Genomic DNA, 23,333 nt, shown 5'->3' with positions numbered 1-23,333 from the left:
AGGCAGTTCCTCCTCTAGCTGTTTTTGGTTGCAACTATTTGGTGAATTCACATCAACATTGCAAATAGTTTTGGATTTATGGGTTTGCATTCTTTGGTAAATAAAATATTAGTCTGAAAAATTGCACCCAACCTAGACCCAGTAACTTTAAGATGATTGACTTGGTGTTGATAGACACACAGAAATCCACACTGGATTGTTGACAGACAATCAAGGAAGTTTTTGGAAAGTGTAGGGGACAACTTCCTGGTGCAAGTGCTGAAAGAACCAACTAGGGGCAGAGCTTTTCTTGACCTGCTGCTTACAAACCAGGAAGAATTAGTAGGGGAAGCAAAAGTGGATGGGAACCTGGGAGGCAGTGACCAACCAATGGTTGAGTTCAGGATCCTGACACAAGGAAGAAAGGAGAGTAGCAGAATATGGACCCTGGACTTCAGAAAAGCAGACTTGGACTCTCTCAGGGAACTGATGGGCAGGATCGCCTGGGAGACTAACATGAGGGGGAAAGGAGTCCAGGAGAGCTGGCTGTATTTTAAAGAATCCTTATTGAGATTGCAGGAACAAACCATCCCAATGTGTAGAAAGAATAGTAAATATGGCAGGTGACCAGCTTGGCTTAACAGTTAAATCCTTGCTGATCTTAAACACAAAAAGGAAGCTTACAAGAAGTGGAAGATTGGACAAATGACCAGGGAGGAGTATAAAAATATTGCTCAGGCATGCAGGAGTGAAATCAGGAAGGCCAAATCACACTTGGAGTTGCAGTTAGCAAGGGATGTTAAGAGTAACAAGAAGAAAGTCAAGGAAAGTGCAGGCCCCTTACTGAATGAGGGAGGCAACCTAGTGACAGAGGATGTGGAAAAGGGTAATGTACTCAATGCTTTTTTTGCCTCTGTCTTCACGAACAAGGTCAGCTCCCAGACTACTGCACTGGGCAGCACAGCATGGGGAGGAGGTGACCAGCCCTCTGTGGAGAAAGAAGTGGTTCGGGACTATTTAGAAAAACTGGACGAGCACAAGTCCATGGGTCCAGATGCACTGCATCTGAGGGTGCTAAAGGAGTTGGCGGATGTGATTGTAGAGCCATTGGCCATTATCTTTGAAAACTCATGGCGAATGGGGGAGGTCCTGGATGACTGGAAAAAGGCTAATGTAGTGCCCATCTTTAAAAAAGGGAAGTAGGAGGACCTGGGGAACTACAGACCAGTCAGCCTCACCTCAGTCCCTGGAAAAATCATGGAGCAGGTCCCCAAGGAATCAATTCTGAAGCACTTTGAGGAGAAGAAAGTGATCAGAAACAGTCAGCATGGATTCACCAAGGGCAAGTCATGCCTGACTAGCCTAACTGCCACTATGATGAGATAACTGGCTCTGTGGATGAGGAAAAAGCAGTGGATGTGTACTCCTTGACTTTAGCAAAGCTTTTGATATGGTCTCCCACAGCCTTCAACTATCTGAAGGGGGGTTCCAAAGAGGATGGAGCTAGGCTGTTCTCAGTGGTGACAGATGACACAACAAGGAGCAATGGTCTCAAGTTGCAGTGGGAGAGGTCTAGGTTGGATATTAGAAAAAACTTTTTCACTAGGAGGGTGGTGAAGCATGGGAATGGGTTACCTAGGGAGGTGGTGGAATCTCCTTCCTTAGAGGTTTTTAAGGTCAGGCTTGACAAAGCCCTGGCTGGGATGATTTAGTTGGAGATTGGTCCTGTTTTGAGCAGGAGGTTGGACTACATGACCTCCTGAGGTCCCGTCCAACCTGATATTCTATGATTCTATGACGCAGAGACTCTGTTGGTTGGGTAGTGCAGAGAATATCCTGGAATCTGCCAGAGGCAGGTAGACTTCTTGTCATGGCATCTACGACTGCCCTTGTGAATGCAATCAATTGAGTTGATATAAACTGTGACTGTTCCAGATTTATCCTCAAATTTAGGAGCTGAAAAAGAGAGCATGTCTTTTGTAGAGTGACTACATTTATGAGCCAACTACTGAGATGTTGGACACATGAATGTGTTGTTATCACTGTGAAACACTTGGTAAGTACTTGTTCTATAGTAGACAGGAAACCTGTAGGATTCTGTACTGACAATGCACCTTGACAATGTAGAAATGGAGGCTTTGGGAAGGTCTAATGAATATACTGGAGATAAACATCTCTCGGCCTGAGGATTGCAAACCAGTCTTGCAGATTTTCAGAACAAAAAATGGAGACCAGGGTCACCATGCAGTGTCTGCACCTGTACATTCTGAGTACTCAAGACACAAAATGGCACAAAAATTTCCTGGTTTATTTGGGATAAACAAGTAGCAGGAATAGAAACCTTTTGCTCGCTAAGTCTGAAAAGGAGTTGATCTTATGTCTGAGTAGAATCTCGTAAGAAGAATCTCTGAACAGGGAAGGGGAAAGAGAATGATTCAGAACCAAGGAATATAATTCAACGGTTTATCCATTTTTTATATCTAGCACCCAATTTTTGGTGGTAATTCTACTCCATAATTCCAAAAGGAAAGAAAGTCATTCCCAAAAGCAGTAGTAGTATATTCAATGAGATTTAAATTCACATGAACTGATCTGGGGCTCTCAAATGTACCAGCAAAGCATTTGCTTAGAAGTCATCAAAAGAGCTGAAGTAAAAAGGAAGGATAATACATCTTTCTGGCAATGTGGTTTAGTTTTTTCTTCTGCCAGAATAACAGGAAGATCTTGAGAGAAAGTTGAATGAAGTATGTGGTACCTGAAGAACATCTTTATTAATTTTTTTAAGAAAGATTGATAAGTACTAGAGATTTCTTTTCCAAGGTCTAATGTGAGAGTTCTAAAGATTCAGAGATTCATAGGGATCATTGTGGTCATCTAGTCTGACCTAAATTATCTACTCTAACCTCATACCTGTAAAGCACATGACACAGAACTCCCCGAAAGTAATTCCTTTTGAACTATAGTATATCTTTTAATAAAACATTCAATCTTCATTTAAAAATTCCCACTGATGGAGAATCCACCATGACCCTTGTAAACTGTGCCAATGGTTAATTAGTCTCACTGTTAACAATTAACACCTTATTTCCAGTCTGAATTTGTCTAGCTTCCAGCCACTGGATCTTGTTATACCTTTGTCTGCTAGACTGAAGAGCCCATTATGAAGTATTTGTTCCCCATATAGGTCCTCATGGACTGTGATTAAGTCCTTCAAAAGGGAAGCCTTCTAATCAGACTTGCATGTCCACAGGCAGCCTTAACCAATTCTGCCATGCAGTCTTTCTCACTGTTACGCCTGCCATGGCAGAGTGACAAGCCATATCCCAAGTGTCTCCTATGACCCACCATCACTGTAAACTAAATTAGGTAGGATGAAGAACAAATAACTCAGTGGTATTAAGGGTATTAATCCTATGGAACTATAACTGCCTAATATTCTCCAAATGCACTATTAAACGGAAAGTTCTAACTTTTGTATTAAATATGTCTAAACATAACTTTTACAGTGGAAAATTCTCACAAAGCTTGGAGGAAAATGCACATTGAAGTAAGTCAAAGGCAAACAGAACTGAGACCCATATTAACAGCATGGTGGCACATTTTCTTTTCTTCACATACTCGTTTAGCCTGTGTGATAGTTATACAACTTAAACATAATTTGCATTTCATCAAATAAACTCATACAAATGTACAACAAATGTACAAACATAATGCCTCTTACTGTAAAGAAAATGGTATTCTTTTGGGTTCTGGCTCTGTCTTTAGATAGAGCCAGACTAGGTCAAAAGAGAGGAGAGCCAGGTTACATCACCTCCCTTGGATTTTGTTAAATCCTGAAAATGTGAACCCGAGGGATTTCCTCCATAATATGTCATTTTCTTTCCCTACCTTATTTCTCCTCTTTCCTACCTTTTCTCTCTTTTTGTTGAACATGAGTCTATCTGAATCAGCTAAGACAACTCCATCTTTAGCAATAATGCTGTAAAAAGCCCAATATATACAGCTCAATGCTCATAACAGTTTTCTAGGTATCAGAGTTGAGACCAAGCATCCTGCTTGTAATTTCCCAACAGCTAGGCTCCAAGGAAAAGTAAGCAAAGACAGATGCTGCATTCTCTATCTTTTGCTATCCTTTTCCCTCCTATTTAATGTGTTTGTCTTGTTTCTTCTTAAAGGAAGCACAGTTGGATTACAGCAATAACAACTGTTTAAGACCATCTAAACTATTTTTTTCCTTCCAAAAAGGACTGTGAATGCCATCTTTAATTTCATCAAAAGAAAGACAAGCAGGAGTTTTCTCCTATAAATCACCATAAAACTAAAAAGAAAGAGAATAGGGAAAATTGTTAATAGGAAAGCCTATTGTTTTCAAATAATTTAACTCTCTTCCTTTTTCTTTCACTTCCCAAAAGCTACACTAGATAAGGTATTCTCAGCTTAGTTACACAGAAAAGGAACACTAAGAACATCGCCGCCCGAGTCAGGTTGCCGGAGCCCCAGGGTAGCGGTAGCAAGGCTCGGGTGGCAATTTACAGGGCCCGGGGCTCCAGCTGCTTCAGGGAGCCCCGGGCTCTTTAAATCACTGCCCGAGCCCTGCCACCGCTGCCCCAGGGCTCCGGCAGCCTGGCTCCGGTGGTGATTTAAAGGGCCTGGGGCTCCGGCCGCTGTGGGGAGCTCCAGGCCCTTTAAATCGCCAGCCTGGAGAAGCCAATCTGGTCAAGCATAGCATACGAGCTCTTGCCAGTACGCCATACTGGACTGTACCGGCTTACTTTCACCTCTGACAATATCTTTAAACACCAGAATCACACTCAGCATGGCAAGATGCTCACACTATGAGAGGCACCTGGGAACTGAGACAGACTGAGGGAACAGCAGATTCACGTCTCCCATCTCACACACACTCCGGGGCACACGCTCATTGAGTGGAATGGTGGGTAGAATCGTTGTTTTTCTTTTTTTTGCCAAGTGCGTATAGCTGAATTTGTATAAGTTAAATGCGCGTATAATGCGACTCCACTGTAATTCAACTAAGTTATTTACCGAGTAGGTCAAAAAGACACTGTGTAATGTTGCAAAATTAGGACCACAGAGAATTACCTGTCTACGGTAAGGCTTTTGTCCAGTCTACAATATCAGTTAACCTTCCAGACGCATATCTGTTGTAGCTAATAAAAACCTGAACACCACAGAAAATGGGATAATAAATCACATACACAGTTCTATTTATGGAAAGTAACCATATAAATAGAAAAGCGGAATGGAGACCAAATTCAGCATTTTCTTTCTAGGCAGAACACTAACTGTAACCAAATGACTAAGGAAAGAATGCAATTCCATCGTCTGTAAAAGCCCAGCATGCTAGTAACCTATTTATAGAAACTCTTATGTATAATGAGAACCCTGAAAAATGACTGGAAGAAATCCAGGCAATGATGCTTTTTATTTCGAGAACAAGGTGACGGAGAACTCATCTATCTGCAAAGAGCATATGTGAAATATATCTTATAGTGGCAACTTATTTTAGGGGGAGTTCAGCTAGCATGATAATGAACTCTCACCCATGCCCTCATCACCTTGCATGTTGACCACTGCAAAATTCTCTCTGGCCTTGAAAAATCCCATATTGCCCCATTTACATCTATTCATAACGCTGCTGTAAGACTTTATCCTGGCTGATCACCTCAACCTTGTCTCTCACACATCCCTTTTGCATCCCTTTACTGGCTCCCTGCACTCCAATGAATCAAACACAAAGCTACTTGTACTTGCTCTCAAAGGTTTTTTATGGCTGATCCACACACTTCTATCATCTCATATGTAGAGAGACACTGACAACTGTCCCCTTTGCACCCCAAACGGTGCCAGTCTTCATTGCTCATTTGTAAAATTTTTCAACACTTTCACATTCTCTCCTATGCGGCTACTTCTGCAAAGCAATCACTTCACCCTTCTTCAAATCCTGCCATAAGCTTCTCCTTTGGCATGATGCCACATTCATCTTCAGTAGCAGCCTAGATATCCTTGGGAGTGGATAAGCTGTTGTGCAAAATTAGGGGCCTCGTACTGCTGTGTATCGAGGGGTCAGGATATGTCCCTTAGTAGAGACCTTTTAACTATCATGTTCAAAATATCTGTTTAATGTGTGTCAGTGTATGAAGATTGCATAAGTAAAAGTCTGGAAGAAGAACTAACTGCACAGTCTCTGTTGGGAAAACAAAACACATTTTAAGGGAAGTGTGTCTAACGGTTAAGCATGGGATTTATGAGAAGTTCTAGGCTGTAACCCTGGCTGCCTCTACCAGTCATTGCTGTGTGAATGTGGGCAAATCATTTACATTCTACCTGCATCCGTTTTTCCAAATGTAAAGTGAGGTAATACTACCTAATTAGTTCACAGGGTGTTGGGGCACTTAATATTTGTAAATCCATCTTTACATAACACCTTAGATCTTCTTAGCTCAAAGTATTAATATTACTTCCAACAATATATGTACGGGTATTTTTCAGGTTTACTTTTTAAACTAAACTGAATGGGCAAATAGCAGTGAATTCAGAAAATATTCCAAGTGGACCAAGATAGTCTTTTGCTAGTGCACAGATCATTACATGTCTAATTACAATTTCAATACAACACAATTAGTACCAAAAAATGGTGTGGAATATACTTAGCTCTACAGTGTGCAGAAGTGTCAGACCAAAAGAGGTTTTAAAACCGTATTTTAAAAAGCCAGTAGTGACATGGTATTAACATTTTCACAGAAAAATACTAAAAGCATCATGCTCGCATTGCTTCCATGCAATTTCAATAATGTATAAATATAATAAAAATATCAAATACATAATACAAATATACTCATTATGTAAAAAGTGACAGAGTCCTGTGGCACCTTATAGACTAACAGACATACTAGAGCATGAGCTTTTGTGGGTAAATATCCACGTCGTCACTCTCTTTGGGGTCAGGATTTGTGTGGTGCAGGGATTAGGAACTAGAAAGCTGAGATGAGACAAGGTGAGGGAATGTACATTGCCCTTGTTTCTCCCCTTCAGCCCCACTAATTGTAAAAGGTAATACAGCCTGCTGTGCGGCTATACTGGAACCAAGAAGGTAGAGAAAGGCAGGAGCCGCAGAGGGACTCCAGGCCAACACAAAAATATAATGTCTCCATGTTGATAGACTTTACCTTTGGTAGATCCCTAGAGAGCCGCAGGGTTTAGGGAAGGAATCCATTCCGTTGGGGAGCAAGAGACCCAATCAGCTAAAAATGGGTTAAAGGAAATGTTGCAAGGAGACCATCAGTTTCTGCCCATCCTTAATCCCTCTACCAGTGTTTCTTCTAGAGGAGATAGAAATCCTGGGGAAAAAGCTGCAGCCTGCATGTGTCCCTCCCTATGCACATAGGGATTGCAGTGTTTGTATAAGATTATGATGATGGAGGTAGGTGTGTGAAATAAGTAGGAAAATTCTTAACCTGCCTAAAAAGTTTTCCCTTACAACGGGTCTTACCCGTTTGCAGCTCTGTGGAGACAGAACTGGTTCTGTCAATCAAGACAGGCTAGGCGTGACACCACTCCGAGAACAAGGCTGTCTGAGATACTTCCAAAGTTGTTCCATGGAGCTAGTTCATTTAAGCATTAACAGGTTATCAGACATAAACAGAAATTATCACACACTTCTCCTACTGCAGAACTTCAAATTTCACCCCAGCTACTAGCAGAAAGACAAACTGTGCACCAAACAGAAAACAAAAGAGGATGTGAGAATTCAAGCCTTCTCTTAGAACTATTATCATTGTGCTGGGTGAGAGGGATCTGCAGATTTTCTCGTTAGAAGGAATTAGGGTGTCCAGGTGTCTGGTTTGCACACAGAAAGTCCTGTTGAAAAGGGGATCTGATAGTGTCCGGTCAGATCTACTTACTGGACACCCAAAGTTTGGTTACTGCAGGCAGGGGAGGTGCCGGGTTATCACCTACACTAGCCCCTACTTAGCCGAGGCTGCCTCCTGCCTGTGTTGGGCGACTGCAGCTCCCAGCCCCAGCTCTACAGATGAGTCCCTCCTGACCTGGGCCAGAGGGGAGGGGAAAACCAGCAAGTGATGGGGGGAGAGGGGAAGAGGAGCGAATAGGGGTAAGGCCCCGGGGGAAGAGGCGGGGCAGGGGAGGTTCCAGCACTCATGCTGGAGCATCCAGTTTTTAAATAGTACAAAGTTGGCAACCCTAGGATAAACAAACATTTTTTTTCCTATTCTTCAACAGGAAAGTCTGCAGATCCATTACAATGGGATGTCTAATCAGTGTGTCTCAAGGGAGGAAAACAAAGAATGAATGAGTAAAGTTTTGTATTGTTCTGAATTGTTTGAAGTGTTACTGGGCGAGCATAGTATGCACAGCTCTCCCTCCAGTGCCAGGGACTGATAAAGCATGCCTGTTTCATTTGTACAACTTAGTGAAGGTGCCAAAAAATGCCCAAGTAGCCACCTTACATCTCTTTATAAGTTGCATATTATCCTTCAGGTTTCCATAGACCTGGATGAATGAGCACAGATATTTTTTTTGGGGGGGGGGAGTGGCCTTTTTCCTGTGAAAGCTTCTGAAACGCACCAATTTTATGATCTAAAAACAGAAACCTTGACAGTTTTTTATTTTGTGAGTGGTGTAGAACAACAGAGAATGTCCAATGTGGATTTTTACAGGTCTCCTGGTATGCAGAGTAGGCCAGAAGGGGGAGTGGGTTGTATGTGGCAAAAGATGGGGCGGGGGGGGAGTTTCTTGTGACCTATGGAACAGAGTTTAGTTAGGTATTAAGGATTCTACTCAGTCATAGCACAACTTTGTAGTCATGAGACGACAGAACTCCAAAATGATCCTTGAAAAGTGACTACAACGAGGAAGACAACTTTAAAGACAGCAGGGGGTTGGGAGGGAGGCATATCAGACAAGGAATTACAGAAGTCAGGGTATTTAATACAAAATTTTGATCCTAAGAAGGACCTCTTGGCACAGGGCTGAGAATGAGGCAACAAATCTTCCTACATCCAGGTGAAACAAAATCCTTAATCCACTTGCTCTCTAGTGCACTAGAAATGGCCATTACTTGGTTTATTACTTTGTGAAGATTCAGGCCCACATGAAAACCTTACTCTATATACTCCAAAAATTAATTTCACTGAGGACGTGATTGGATCCATGCTAATGATTTTGCATCAAGCCTTACAGATAAAACAAGCCCCTGAAATACCTTTTTTGTGGAATACATTCTCAGGATTAAATGGGTGTTTATGAACACACCCAAATAACCTATTTTAATTGGCATCTCTTAGTTACAATGTAGCTAGATCCACTTTTTCTGGGCTTCGGTGCCAAAATGATCCTTCTGAGAGATGAGCCTTCCTGCAGAGGAGGAGTAATGGAGTGGTGGGGCCCACCTGAATTAGATCTGAGGACCAGCAACAACATGAGGCCACTTCTGCTTTCTCTCTCTGTCTCTCTTTTTTAAAGTTTTCCTATGGAATTCTATATAGCAGCAGCAACAACTAAAGACATACAAGCAATGTTTTGGGCCACTGATGAAAGTGCATGATCCTGGCTACGGCCTGTTACTCTCATCACCTGAAATAAAACTAAGAACATAAGAACAGCCGTACTGGATCAGATCAAAGGTCCATCTAGCCCAGTATCCTGTCTACCGACAGTGGCCAATGTCAGGTGCCCTAGAGGGAGTGGACCTAACAGGCAATGATCAAGTGATCTCTCTCCTGCCATCCATCTCCATCCTCTGACAAACAGAGGCTGATTTAAAGGACAGGTTACAAACTCTAGTTAATAATTCCGCCATTTCACATTTGAGTTTTTTCAGAATTCTTGGGTGAATGCCATCTGGTCCCAGTGACTTGTTAATGTTAAGTTTATCAATTAATTCCAAAACCTCCTCTAATGACACTTCAATCTGTGATAGTTCCTCAGATTTGTCACTTTTGTACCTTTGCTGGCACAAAGACAACTACACTTGATACAAGATAAATGGTGGGAGAAGGTAGCAGAAGACACTCAGATGTATGCAGAAACAAATGAAACAAAGAAGTTCTTTGATTCCTTGAAGATAATCCATGGACTTTCAAAGGTGGGCACAGGTTCGCTCATGATGGCTGATGGCAGGACAGTCATCAAAGAAAAACATGGCATGGAACAGAGATGGGTTGAATATTTCAGCCAATTACTGAACAGACCATCCTCAACTGCAACAAGTGCTATTAATCAGATATCTCAAAAGGCTAATCAGCACCACCTTGACTCACCACCCTCACTTGAAGAAATAGAAAAGGCAATCAGTTGGATGAGCTCAGGAAAGTCCTTGGGCACAGACAGAATACTGGCAGACATATATAAATCTGTGGCTCCAAAGGTGGTGGTAACACTCCAGAAGATTCTTACTGACATCTGGGACAACGAAGAAATGCCACAAGACTTCAAAGATGCCACAATTATTCCCTTATTTAAAAATAAAGGCAGCAAAATGATCTGTCATAACTAACGCGGGATCTCTCTCCTATCTGTTGCTGAAAAATCTTTGCTTGTGTCCCCCTGAACCTAGTGATTTCATCTGTCTCAGAAGCCAATCTACCTGAGATTCAGTGCCGATTCAGACCTGGCCATAGCACCATAGACATGATTTTCAGTATCAGGCAAATAGAAGAAAAATGTATCGAACAAAATGTGAATCTGTTCAGCGTTTCTATTGATCTGACAAAAGCATTTGATACAGTCAATAGATAAGGATTATGGATGATCCTCAGCAAACTTGGTTGCCCACCAAAACTGATAAAGACCTTTTATTTATTTCATGAGGGGATGCAACATCAGGTATTTTTTAATGGAGATCTCACTGACTGCTTTCCCATTTCAAATGGAGTAAAACATGTATATGTCCTTGACCTTATCCTGTTCAACCTCTTCTTCACTCAAGTTCTCAACCATGCTACAAATGGGCTCAACAGAGACGTATACATCAATTACAGATATGATGACTCAGTCTTCAATCTTATAAAGCTTAAAGCAAAAACAAAAGTAATAAAACTACTACATAGAAAAGCACTCTTTGCGGATGATTGTGCCCTTCTAGCACACACAGAGGAAGATCTCCAGTGCATCACAGATCACTTCGCTAAAGCATCACAATTGTTTGGCCTCATAATCAGCCTGGAAAAAACTGTAGTGTTGCACCAATCATCTTCACCGCTCTGTGCCATATCCCCTAGCATATCCATTAGTAGAATTCAACTAAAGTAAGTTGACAATTTTACCTCTCTTGGCAGCAACATCTCCAATGATGGATCTCTTGACAAAGAGATCATGAACAGGATACAGAAAGCTTCTCAGTCATTAGGAAAGCTATGTAACCAGGGTCTGAAATCCCATAACATAACCCTCTCAACAAAAATAAAACTTTATAATGGTTTTGTGCTCACATCTCTCCTCTACAGCTGAGAGACCTGGATAGTACATAAATAGCATATCAGATGGGTAGAGGCCTTCCATATGCGGTCTCTGCACACGATTATGGGGATCCGCTAGCAGAATAAAATCATCGATCTGGAGGTTCTCCAAAAGTCAAATGCCATAAGCATCGAGGTGATTCTGATAAAAGCCCACTGGGTTGGACACATCATTAGGATGCCTAAATATCAACTTCCTAGATAAATATTCTATGGAGAATTGGCACAAGAACATTGGAATCAAGGCCGCCCCAGAAAGCGCTATAAGGACAGCATCAAGAACAGCATACCTACTCTTACTTAATTGGCCTCTCAGAGCTGGTAAGACAACTCCCACCTTTTCATGCTCTCTGTATGTGTATATATATCTCCTCACTATATGTTCCATTCTATGCATCCGAAGAAGTGGCCTATAGCCCACAAAAGCTTATGCTCAAATAAATTTGTTGGTTCCTAAGGTGCCACAAGTACTACTGTTCTTTTTGCGGATACAGACTAACATGGCTGCTGCTCTGAAACCTGGCATACACTTTGGTGCAGTAAAACCATATGACCTTTAGAAGGCTGTGTTAAATAGATCAGCAGGGCAACACACAACACTGAGAGCTTTTCAAGCCTTTGAAGAGGACAGAAATAATTGACTGTTAGCTGGAAGGGAAAAACATCATACTACTGCTATAGCTACCAAGAGGCTCATCAATGACATTGTCTGCCTGATCTGCTCACGCTTTGAACTTCAGAGTCACTCCAGAATCCACAAAAAGAGATAGCATGAAAATGTCATTGTTGACCTGACAGCCTACACACACACGCTTTTGCTGGATGATGCACGTAAGTCAGCTGTGCACAAGCGACCAGGGAGCTTAGCGAACAGGAGCTGCTAACAGGGAGTTTTGCAAGGGAGTTTGGAAGGGGAGTAAGAAGGGAGTGGGGTTCCCTTGTCGGTCTCATCTATGACCCATTGGTCCCCTGAACCTAGAAACTGAGCCACATCCAAAACCTTTCTGTTTACAGCAGAGCAGAGCGGACAGGGAGCTGCAGACGGGAATTTGAGAGAGTTTGACAGAGGGAGGCTTACAATGGTGAGGAGGACCCGCAACACCTGTGCCAGCACTGTTTCTGTCTCCTCCACCTGGGCCTGTAGCGAGACAGAGCACCAAAGCGTGGATGCTTTTACCCAGATTCTGGTGTGGGCTTGCAAAGACTGTAATTTGCAATTTCCACTTCCTGATATCCAGGCTGGGGGTGGCATCCAATGTGAAAGGTGCCTACTGGTGGAATCTCTCAGGCAGCAGGTGGGAGAGCTACAGGAGGAGGTGGCTAGGCTGAGGAACATCCGTATCCATGAGCAATTCTTGGACAGTATCCATGTGGAGACAGCTGACGTAGCTGTCCCAGTTGACAGGACTACTGACACACCAGTGGAGGAGGAGATGCCTAACGGTGTAATCGGACACACCAGTGGAGGAGGCGGCTCAGGGTGGACACAGCCAGCTGGTTACTTCTAGCAGCAGACAGTGCTCCACCCCTGCTGCAAACCCTCCTGCTGTGGTAAAAGATAACTGTTATGCTCTTCTTGATACAGGAGAGAAGGAATCACCCCCAACAGTTAAGGAGGGGAAGCCTCATACCCCTAAGGCTGGGAGGTCTGCTGCCACCACTGATAAGAAACGTAGGGTAGTGGTGGTTGGAGACTCTCTGCTGAGGGCGACGGAGACACCCATCTGTCGCCCTGACCGTTCATCCCGGGAGGTATGCTGCCTGCCAGGGGCCCGTATCCGAGATGTTACAGAGACATTGTCGAGGATTATCCAGCCTTCTGACTACTACCCCATGCTACTCATCCATGTGGGCACAAATGATACTGCGAGGTGTGACACTGAGCAGATCAAGAGTGACTACAGGGCTCTGGGAGTACCATGTAAGGAGTTTGGAGTGCAGGTGGTATTCTCTTCGATTCTTCCTGTTGAAGGTAGGGGCCCGGGCAGAGACAGATGCATTGTGGAGGTGAATGCCTGGCTGCGAAGATGGTGTCGCCAGGAGGGCTTTGGCTTCCTCGACCATGGGATGCAATTCGAGGAAGGACTGCTAGACACAGATGGCGTTCACCTTTCGAAGAGGGGAAAGGCCTTATTTGCGCACAGACTGGCTAACCTAGTAAGGAGGGCTCTAAACTAGGTTCGATGGGGACAGGTGAGAAAACCGCACAGGTAAGTGGGGAACAAGACCTGGGAGACGGGTTGGAAACAGGAGGGAGCACAGGCTATAATGGCAGTGAGGAAGGAGGGTCAGGGCAAACCTGGGAGGCAAGATCAAACCAGTATCTTAGATGCCTATATACAAATGCAAGAAGTATGGGTAATAAGCAGGAAGAACTGGAAGTGCTAATAAATAAATACAACTATGACATTGTTTGCATTACTGAAACTTGGTGGGATAATACACATGACTGGAATGTTGGTGTGGATGGGTATAGTTTGCTCAGGAAAGATAGACAGTGGAAAAAGGGAGGAGGTGTTGCCTTATATATTAAAAATGTACACACTTGGACTGAGGTGGAGATGGACATAGGAGACGGAAGTGTTAAGAGTCTCTGGGTTAGGCTAAAAGGGGTAAAAAACACGGGTGATGTTGTGCTGGGAGTCTACTACAGGCCACCTAATCAGGTGGAAGAGGTGGATGAGGCTTTTTTCAAACAACTAACAAAATCATCCAAAGCCCAAGATTTGGTGGTGATGGGGGACTTCAACTATCCAGAGATATGTTGGGAAAATAACACTGCGGGGCACAGACTCTCCAATAAGTTCCTGGACTGCATTGCAGACAACTTTTTATTTCAGAAAGTTGAAAAAGCTACTGGGGGGAAGCTGTTCTAGACTTGATTTTAACAAATAGGGAGGAACTTGTTGAGAATTTGAAAGTAGAAGGAAGCTTGGGTGAAAGTGATCATGAAATCATAAGAGTTTGCAATTCTAATGAAGGGTAGAATGGAGTACAGCAGAATAGAGACAATGGATTTCAGGAAGGTAGATTTTGGTAAGCTCACAGAGCAGATAGGTAAGGTCCCATGGGAATCAAGACTGAGGGGAAAAACAACTGAGGAGAGTTGGCAGTTTTTCAAAGGAACACTATTAAGGGCCCAAAAGCAAGCTATTCCGATGGTTAGGAAAGATAGAAAATGTGGCAAAAGACCACCTTGGCTTAACCACGAGATCTTGCGTGACCTACAAAATAAAAAGGCGTCATATAAAAAATGGAAACTAGGTCAGATTACAAAGGATGGATATAAGCAAATAACACAGGAATGCAGAGGCAAGATTAGAAAGGCAAAGGCACAAAATGAACTCAAACTAGCTATGGGAATAAAGGGAAACAAGAAGACTTTTTATCAATACATTAGAAGCAAGAGGAAGACCAAGGACAGGGTAAGCCCACTGCTCAGTGAGGAGGGGGAAACAGTAACGGGAGACTTGGAAATGGCAGAGATGCTTAATGACTTCTTTGTTTCGGTCTTCACTGAGAAGTCTGAAGGAATGTCTAATATAGTGAATGCTTACGGGAAGAGGGTAGGTTTAGAAGAGAAAATAAAAAAAGAGCAAGTAAAAAATCACTTAGAAAAGTCAGATGCCTGCAAGTCACCAGGGCCTGATGAAATGCATCCTGGAATACTCAAGGAGTTAATAGAAGAGGTATCTGAGCCTCTAGCTATTATCTTTGGGAAATCATGGGAGACGGGGGAGATTCCAGAAGACTGGAAGGGGGCAAATATAGTGCCCATCTATAAAAAGGGAAATAAAAACAACCCAGGAAACTACAGACCAGTTAGTTTAACTTCTGTGCCAGGGAAGATAATGGAGCAGGTAATTAAAGAAATCATCTGCAAACACTTGGAAGGTGGTAAGGTGATAGGGAATAGCCAGCATGGATTTGTAAAGAACAAATCGTGTCAAACTAACCTGATAACATTCTTTGATAGGATAACGAGCCTTGTGGATAAGGGAGAAGCAGTGGATGTGATATACCTAGACTTTAGTAAGGCATTTGATACGGTCTCGCATGATATTCTTATAGATAAACTAGGAAAGTACAATTTAGATGGGGCTACTATAAGGTGGGTGCATAACTGGCTGGATAACCGTACTCAGATAGTAGTTGTTAATGGCTCCCAATCCTGCTGGAAAGGTATAACAAGTGGGGTTCCGCAGGAGTCTGTCTTGGGACCCACTCTGTTCAATATCTTCATCAACGATTTAGATGTTGGCATAGAAAGTATGCTTATTAAGTTTGCGGACGATACCAAACTGGGAGGGATTGCAACTGCTTTGGAGGACAGGGTCAAAATTCAAAATGATCTGGACAAATCGGAGAAATGGTCTGAGGTAAACAGGATGAAGTTCAATAAAGATAAATGCAAAGTGCTCCACTTAGGAAGGAACAATCAGTTTCACACATACAGAATGGGAAGAGACTGTCTAGGAAGGAGTATGGCAGAAAGAGATCTAGGGGTCATAATAGACCACAAGCTTAATATGAGTCAACAGTGTGATACTGTTGCAAAAAAAGCAAATGTGATTCTGGGATGCATTAATAGGTGTGTTGTAAACAAGACAAGAGAAGTCATTCTTCCGCTTTACTGTGCACTGGTCAGGCCTCAGCTGGAGTATTGTGTCCAGTTCTGGGCACTGCATTTCAAGAAAGATGTGGAGAAATTGGAGAGGGTCCAGAGAAGAGCAACGAGAATGATTAAAGGTCTTGAGAACATGACCTATGAAGGAAGGCTGAAGGAATTGGGTTTGTTTAGTTTGGAAAAGAGAAGACTGAGAGGGGACATGATAGCAGTTTTCAGGTATCTAAAAGGGTGTCATCAGGAGGAGGGAGAAAACTTGTTCACCTTAGCCTCCAATGATAGAACAAGAAGCAATGGACTTAACAGCAAGGGAGATTTAGGATGGACATTAGGAAAATGTTTCTAACGGTCAGGGTAGTGAAACACTGGAATAGATTGCCTAGGGAAGTTGTGGAATCTCCATCTCTGGAGATATTTAAGAGTAGGTTAGATAAATGTCTATTAGGGATGGTCTAGACAATACTTGGTCCTGCCATGAGGGCAGGGGACTGGACTCGATGACCTCTCGAGGTCCCTTCCAGTCCTAGAGTCTATGAATCTATCAATCTATAACTGATGGCCAGGCATCCCAGGGTCTGACTCTCCACTTTCCTGGATCTAACCTTTGCTTGCTTAATGAGCTGCTATGATATTTATTTCTTTATGTTAGTTTTTGAAAGAGAGCAGATTGTTATTTTGTTTAATTTTATTTCTTTTCTTTCTTTACCTAGGAACAGAGCAAATTAGAGGCTCATAGCAGGTCTGAGGACCTGAAACTTGTTTTCTTGTTGATACAAGCCAATGTCAGTGTCATAGAACATCAACAGTATATCTTGGCTGAGCAGGACTGGTGTTACAGCTCTTAGAGCACATGAATGCCCTGTGCTTGAGCCAATTGATACACTGTTGGAGCTCCATTTTGCCATTATTCTCAGATCAAACTGTTTCCTGAATGAGCTTCCCTTCTGTTGAAGCTTGCATAGATTGTCTCGATCTACCCTCTTTGACACTGACTCACCAGCTCTCTGAGTACCTCCTTTCTTTTAGCTGCCAAGAGAAAGATATTAATATTGCTTTGGGACTGGGACCATATAGGACAGGGATAACGGTTCTCGTGAGCTCAGGAAAATAAGAAAATTCTGGACAGAACATGTGAAACTTTAGCTCACAACAGTCTGTTTTTGCAAGAGACCATCAACCTGACAAGAGACATCAGAGCCCTGTCAGAAGTGACTGGAGAATGGATGATATTGTGGCCACAAGCATCTGAAAAACTTTTATAGAAATAATCTTGTGTGGCATTTGGTATCTATGACTCTCCCCAGTATTAATGTAGACTTCTTGGAGTGATTCCATTCATGTCAGAGTTGACCAATCCATGTTGTTCCAGAGAAGGAGCTGTTTTGTGTGCCTTCCACAGAAAGGGTCTTCTGATGGGCTGGTCATCTTGGAATGTTTATATAAGAACATTTTACTGCCCAAGGAAAGTCACAATATTAGCCAGCACTTTGGCAACACCCCTAAAGAGGAGCAGATAGGATAAAAGATAAAACAACATACTGAAAATGTTGTCTGTTGCATGTGAAGCTGAGATATCTCCTATGGGAGGATTATATAATATGTAGATAGATGTTCAGTTCAACTGACTATAGATAAAATCCCCTTGGGAAATTGTTGCTTTAGTGGAAATTAGCATCTTCATCCTGAACTGTGATACAGAAGGAATCTGTTCAAAAAATTCTGATTGGCACTCCTCTGTCTTTGGAATGCAGGGGCATTAGGAAGAGGGTGAATTAGAGTGCCAAGCCTTTGGGTTCCCTAGGAATTCAATTACCTCAATTTGAAACAGTTGATATATTGCAGACTTCCAACCATGGCATCAGCTGGAGGAAAAAGGGGATCTACTTGACCATGGATTGGAGTTGTGTCCAGTCTAAGGACTAACGCAGGCTGGGACATGTCTGTTTAAGATTTATTCTGTATTGATCCAACACTAACATTTCCTCCCAGTTTCACCCTATTGGGGGAACCATATTAGACTGGGTAAGCATGCAGTCATGATGCTTGATGGATGCAAAGGGTCTTCTTACAGTACCTTCTCTGTCTCTCATGTCTTTTGGTGTGTTATTCAATCAGCAAGCTGGATACACCAGATACTGAGAAGACCTTCCAAGATTTTTTTTTTTAAAGAGGTTTCAATGGTAGTTCTTTCTATAGGGTCTGTGAAAATCCTTCGCTCTCAGATATGTAGTGATGACCAGTATCTGCTTTTGTTGGGGATCAGCTTTCCATGAACTTTAGCCAAAGCTGGTGATGAGACAGAGTTGAGTTTATTGCTCTTGCTCTAAAACTCGTGTTCTCCAAAGGTGGTTTACCATGACAGCAGCCGCTATGGAAATCTCTATCAAAATGGCTCTTAGTCAAAAGGATTTTACCATCTTGAATGGCAGAGCTGGCAATAGGGAATTTGATGCATGAAGGGCTGCTGAGGCAGCTTTATTTTTTATTTTTTTTAAATAAAAAAATTCTATTTCTTTAACAACTCATGAGGGTTGCATCCAATTTTGGGAGTATAGCAAGGTCATATTTATTTTTGGTTGTCTCACTTCCCCTTCTCTCTCACTTCTTCTTATGTTCATCTGTAGGAACAAAGAGTCTACCTGCTTTTCCTAAGAACGACTTCAAAATATTTCTCCTAAAAAAAATGATTCTGAGAATCTTCATCTGTGGACTCTGGGCCCAATTCAAAAGGCTACCTGTCCTCGAAGGAATATGTATCTGAAGAACCCGCTCTTGAAAAGTTTGTGTTACGGCAAATTGGAAGAGGAATAGAGTCCCTGTACTTCTTGGTCCTAGAAACCAGAGCCGTAGACATTTCCTTTGTGGAGAAGTGACACCTGTGGCCAAAATCTGTAGTATCCTCTCCTGAGGCAAGTCACCCTCCTTTCCCAAGTTCTCAGATTCATGAGGTGGGGGAGGGGGAAAGGGGAAGAGTAGGGACAGGAGAAATGTTTGATGGAGAGTGAAGAAGTGGTAGGACACGTCCAGCCCTTGGTGGAAGCAGGATCTGGGTATTAGCCCAATCAGCTGGGCATGGTCAGCATGCAGCATTCAGATAGCCCAGGCATTTTTGTGCCCCCCCCCTTTTTTTTTTTTGTCAGCCAGCCTATTTACTTGGTTGCCTGAGAGGTGAAGCTGCCTGAGCAATTTTTGCAGACATGTTGCACTAGAAGACACTGTAGCCAACTACTTCAGTATTGAGAGATGTGATTCCAGCAAGTTTGCTGGAGAGCCTCAGAGGTTAAATAACAGTCAATAACCCTTAGAATTGGATACACTGAATATTAAGAATAAATAGGATCCCTTTCCATTTGTTTTGGATTGTTTTCTTGTTGCTCTGAGCAGAAGATCTGGTAAAACGTACCTATAAATGATGGAGTCAGAATGAACTGGCTCGTTAGGTTTTTGGGGTGTGGCTTATTCCGCTTCCAAGGAGCTATAAGCCAGGACAATGCCTGCAACTGATCTACAGACTTTCCCTGCAAAAAAAGAAATACAAGTGTGAAAAAGAATAAACCAAACTTTAGGGCCAAAACAGTCCTTTCTTTTGGTATGTTTTTTGCTCAATGGCTGTTATTTATTTTTCAAGTTCCTAGAAAGTGGGGAAATCACACAAAAGTCTTAAAGCAATAGAATAATGAATATTGTGCACCAAAATGTATTTAAGAAATAAAGCACATCACACAAGTATATCAATGGGGACTGGGGTTTTACAGGGATCCCCTGGACCGGGTACATGCATAATAATTCACCAAAGGGTAGCATGTAAGATCTTCAAGAGCCAGTAATTTACTGGAAATCATAGTCACTGCAAACTATATGTATGGATAACATTTAAGCAGTCAAGTATATATATTGGCAATTATGTTCTTAAAGCCCTGAAGTTAACAGGTCCCCAGGAGGCGACAGGCCTTGGACATCCTTCTGTTCAGGTAATGGGTAGGAAATGCTTATCTTTCTGTCTTGGCAGGTGTGTATCATGCAGTGCATGCCTCACAAAGAAAGTCTATTTGCATCTCAAGCCACCAACTAGTCAAGACCGCAAAATCAACCAGAGATCCCAAAATCTACCGAAAGGAACAAACAGCAGGAGGGGGTCTGATTTATGAATAAAAATCAAAGGACTGTTCTGATATATCTGGGATGGCAAAAAGACGTTATCCTTCACCCAGGAGACAAACTGCCAGTATGTTCTGTCTTATGAAAGGAGAGTCATAGCCAACCTGGCTGGAAAATGCTGCAAGAACTTTGGGTGAACTGAACTTCATTAGACAAGATAGTATCTTGTTAATTAAATCTAGGCTGTAAAAGGTATTATGGTTTTATTTTACATGTAATAATTTATTTCTAATAATTTCACTTGGTATTTATAGAACCTACGATACTCTGTTGAACAAACTGTTACTTGTTTTCACTATAAACATATCTAAATGCTGTGTTAAGCAGCGCAGTGATCCCGAGTTGTAGCTGGTAAAATGAGGTGTACTGTTCCTATGAGAGCAGCAGATCTGTGAATTCTGTGAATGCCCAGTGCCCAGAGGCTGGACACCCCAGAGAGACACTTGGAGGGCTCAGCGTTGGAGTGTGTGCCTATCGCTAACCTGCAGAGGGACAGTGGAGCTGACATAGGCCAAGAGGGGTGTACTTGTGTTCATGCCCAGGGGAGACAGGGAGGTGACCCACAGCAGGCACGGACGAGGTTTCCTCACACTACGGACAGGCAGTAGCAAGGTGGCTCACAACCTTGGGTACTCTCGGGAAGTGTCACAAACACCCACCAAATATCAACATACTACTTTTTGACAAATTAACAGCAAATAATGTTAATAGTATGAGAAAAGGTCTATATAATTTAACAATAACGTGATAAATATATTATACCTTCTCTGTCCTATGTATGGATCTTTGTGAATTAGGGTCCTAACTACAAATTTCATATGAACAGGAAAAGAACACAAATTTAGAATGCTGGGGCCTGTGTAGCTAGTTTGTATATATTTAGAAGTAACTTCTGATTTGCTCAGAGGAAGAGGAGAAGGAAAGGAGAGAGAAGGCAGTAACAATGAAATATTTGATAGTCCAGCTATTGCTAGAGAGATTGTTAAACATTATCTTCCAGAGTTAAACATTTTAAAAGATGCAGAACTGGAAGACTTGCATGCAATACTTTTAAAGGAACTGTCTAAGGAATTGTCTGAACCACTGATGTTGATTATCAATATATCTTGGAATACTGGTGAATTTCCAGGACAAATGAAAATATTTTTAAAAGTTATATGGAATAACTCAGGTAACCCTAAGCCAGTTAGCCTGATATAAACCTGCACAAAATCATGGAATGGCTGCTACAGGATTAAGTTAGTAAATAATTAAAGGATGATTGCATAAAGAATACCAACCATTATCGTTTTCAGGAAAAACGGAATAGTAAATAAGGACAAGTCAATTGTATTCTGATCTGGATTGCTTTGTAAATTGGGCACAAACAACAAGATCCCTTTTAATCCAGCCAATGCAAGGTCGTATCTGGGAACAAAGAATGTAGGTCATACATACAGGAGAAAAGACTTCACTGCGGAAAGAGTTGACTCTAAAAGGACTGGGGGTCATGGTGGATAATCAATCTACTGAATATGAGCTCCCAGTGCAATGCTGTGACTAAATGGGCTAGTGTCATCCTCAGATATATAAGCAGGGGAATATCCAGTAGGAGTAGGAAGGTGTAAAGAGCTTTGATAAAATCATTACTGGAATAATAATATGTCCAGTTCTGATGTCCACTCTTTAAAAAGAATATTGAAAAATTTGGAGAGTTCAGAAAAAAAAAGTTACAAAAAATTATCTAAATTCTGGGAAATCTACTTTACAATGAGACTTAAAACAGCTCAAACTATTTCATTTATCAAAGAGAAAGTTGAGATGACTTGATCACAGTCTACAAATATCTACACAGGGAGAAGGTTTCTGCTATTATTTTATTTTACACAGCATGTAAAGATGTCCTTCTAAAAGATTCTATAACTAGATGTACTAGGTAACCCACAAGACACAGGCTTTATGCAGGAATTACAAGCTGAAATTCTATGGCCAGTGTTAGAATCATAGAAGATTAGGGTTGGAAGAGACCTCAGGAGGTCATCTAGTCCAACCCCCTGCTCAAAACAGGACCAACACCAACTAAATCATCCCAGCCAGGGCTTTGTAAACCTGGGCCTTAAAAACTTCCAATGACGGAGATTCTACCACTTCCCTAGGTAATCCATTCCAGTGCTTCACCACCCTCCTAATGAAATAGTATTTCCTAATATCCAACCTAGACCTTCTCCACTGCAACTTGAGACCATTGCTCCTTCTTCTGTCACCTGACACCATTAAGAACAGCCTACCTCCATCCTCTTTGGAACCCCCCTTCAGATAGTTGAAGGCTGCTATTAAATCCCCCCTCACTCTTCTCTTCTGTAGACTAAATAAGCCCAGTTCCCTCAGCCTCTCCTTGTAACTCACGTGCCCCAGCCCCTTAATCATTTTCGTTGCCCTCCGCTGGGCTCTTTCCAATATGTCCACATCCTTTCTGTACTGGGGGGCCCAAAACCGGACACAATACTCCAGATGTGGCCTCACAAGTGCCAAATAGAGGGGAATAATAACTTCCCTCGATCTGGTGGCAATGCTCCTACTGATGCAGCCCAATATGCCTTTAGCCTTCTTGGCAACAAGAGCACACTGCTGACTCATATCCAGCTTCTCGTCCTCTGTAATCCTCAGGTCCTTTTCTGCAGAATGGCCGCTTGGCCAGTTAGGCAGAAGGTGTCATGACTATAAAGGGAAGGGAACAGCCCTCCTGTGTACAATACTATAACATCCCTCCTGGCCAGAGACACCAAAATCCTTTTACCTGTAAAGGGTTTAGAAGCTCAGGTAACCTGGCTGACACCTGACCCAAAGGACCAATAAGGGGACAAGATACTTTCAAAACTTGGTGGGGGGAAGGCTTTTGTTTGTGCTCTTTGTTTTGGGGGTGATTCGCTCTTGGGACTAAGAGGGACTAGACATCAATCCATGCTCTCCAAATCTTTCTAAATAAGTCTCTCATATTTCAAACTTGTAAGTAACAGCAAGGCAAGGTGTGTTAGGTTTAACTTTGTTTTCTCAACTGTAAATGTTTCCTTTCGCTAAGAGGATTTACCCGTTTG

General features: G+C 42.3%; 1 protein-coding gene across 9 annotated transcripts in view; it reads right to left on the bottom strand.

The window, feature by feature from the left end:
* ADARB1 (adenosine deaminase RNA specific B1) overlaps positions 1-23,333 on the bottom strand; it is a 270,641-nt gene that overhangs the window by 102,674 nt on the left and 144,634 nt on the right. For 2 of the 9 annotated variants that reach the window (XM_030580009.1, XM_030580008.1), the window contains exon 2: positions 19,505-19,619. The exons of the other annotated variants lie outside the window; for them this stretch is intronic. The gene's annotated coding sequence lies outside the window, so the exon portion shown is untranslated. The remainder of the gene's footprint in view (positions 1-19,504; positions 19,620-23,333) is intronic. 9 annotated transcript variants of the gene reach the window in all.

This window comes from Gopherus evgoodei, chromosome 11 (genome assembly GCF_007399415.2).
Source record: "Gopherus evgoodei ecotype Sinaloan lineage chromosome 11, rGopEvg1_v1.p, whole genome shotgun sequence".
Classification (NCBI taxonomy): Eukaryota; Metazoa; Chordata; order Testudines; family Testudinidae; genus Gopherus; species Gopherus evgoodei.
The sequence above is the reverse complement of the archived record's forward strand: the minus strand, read 5'-3'. Positions and strand labels throughout refer to the sequence as shown.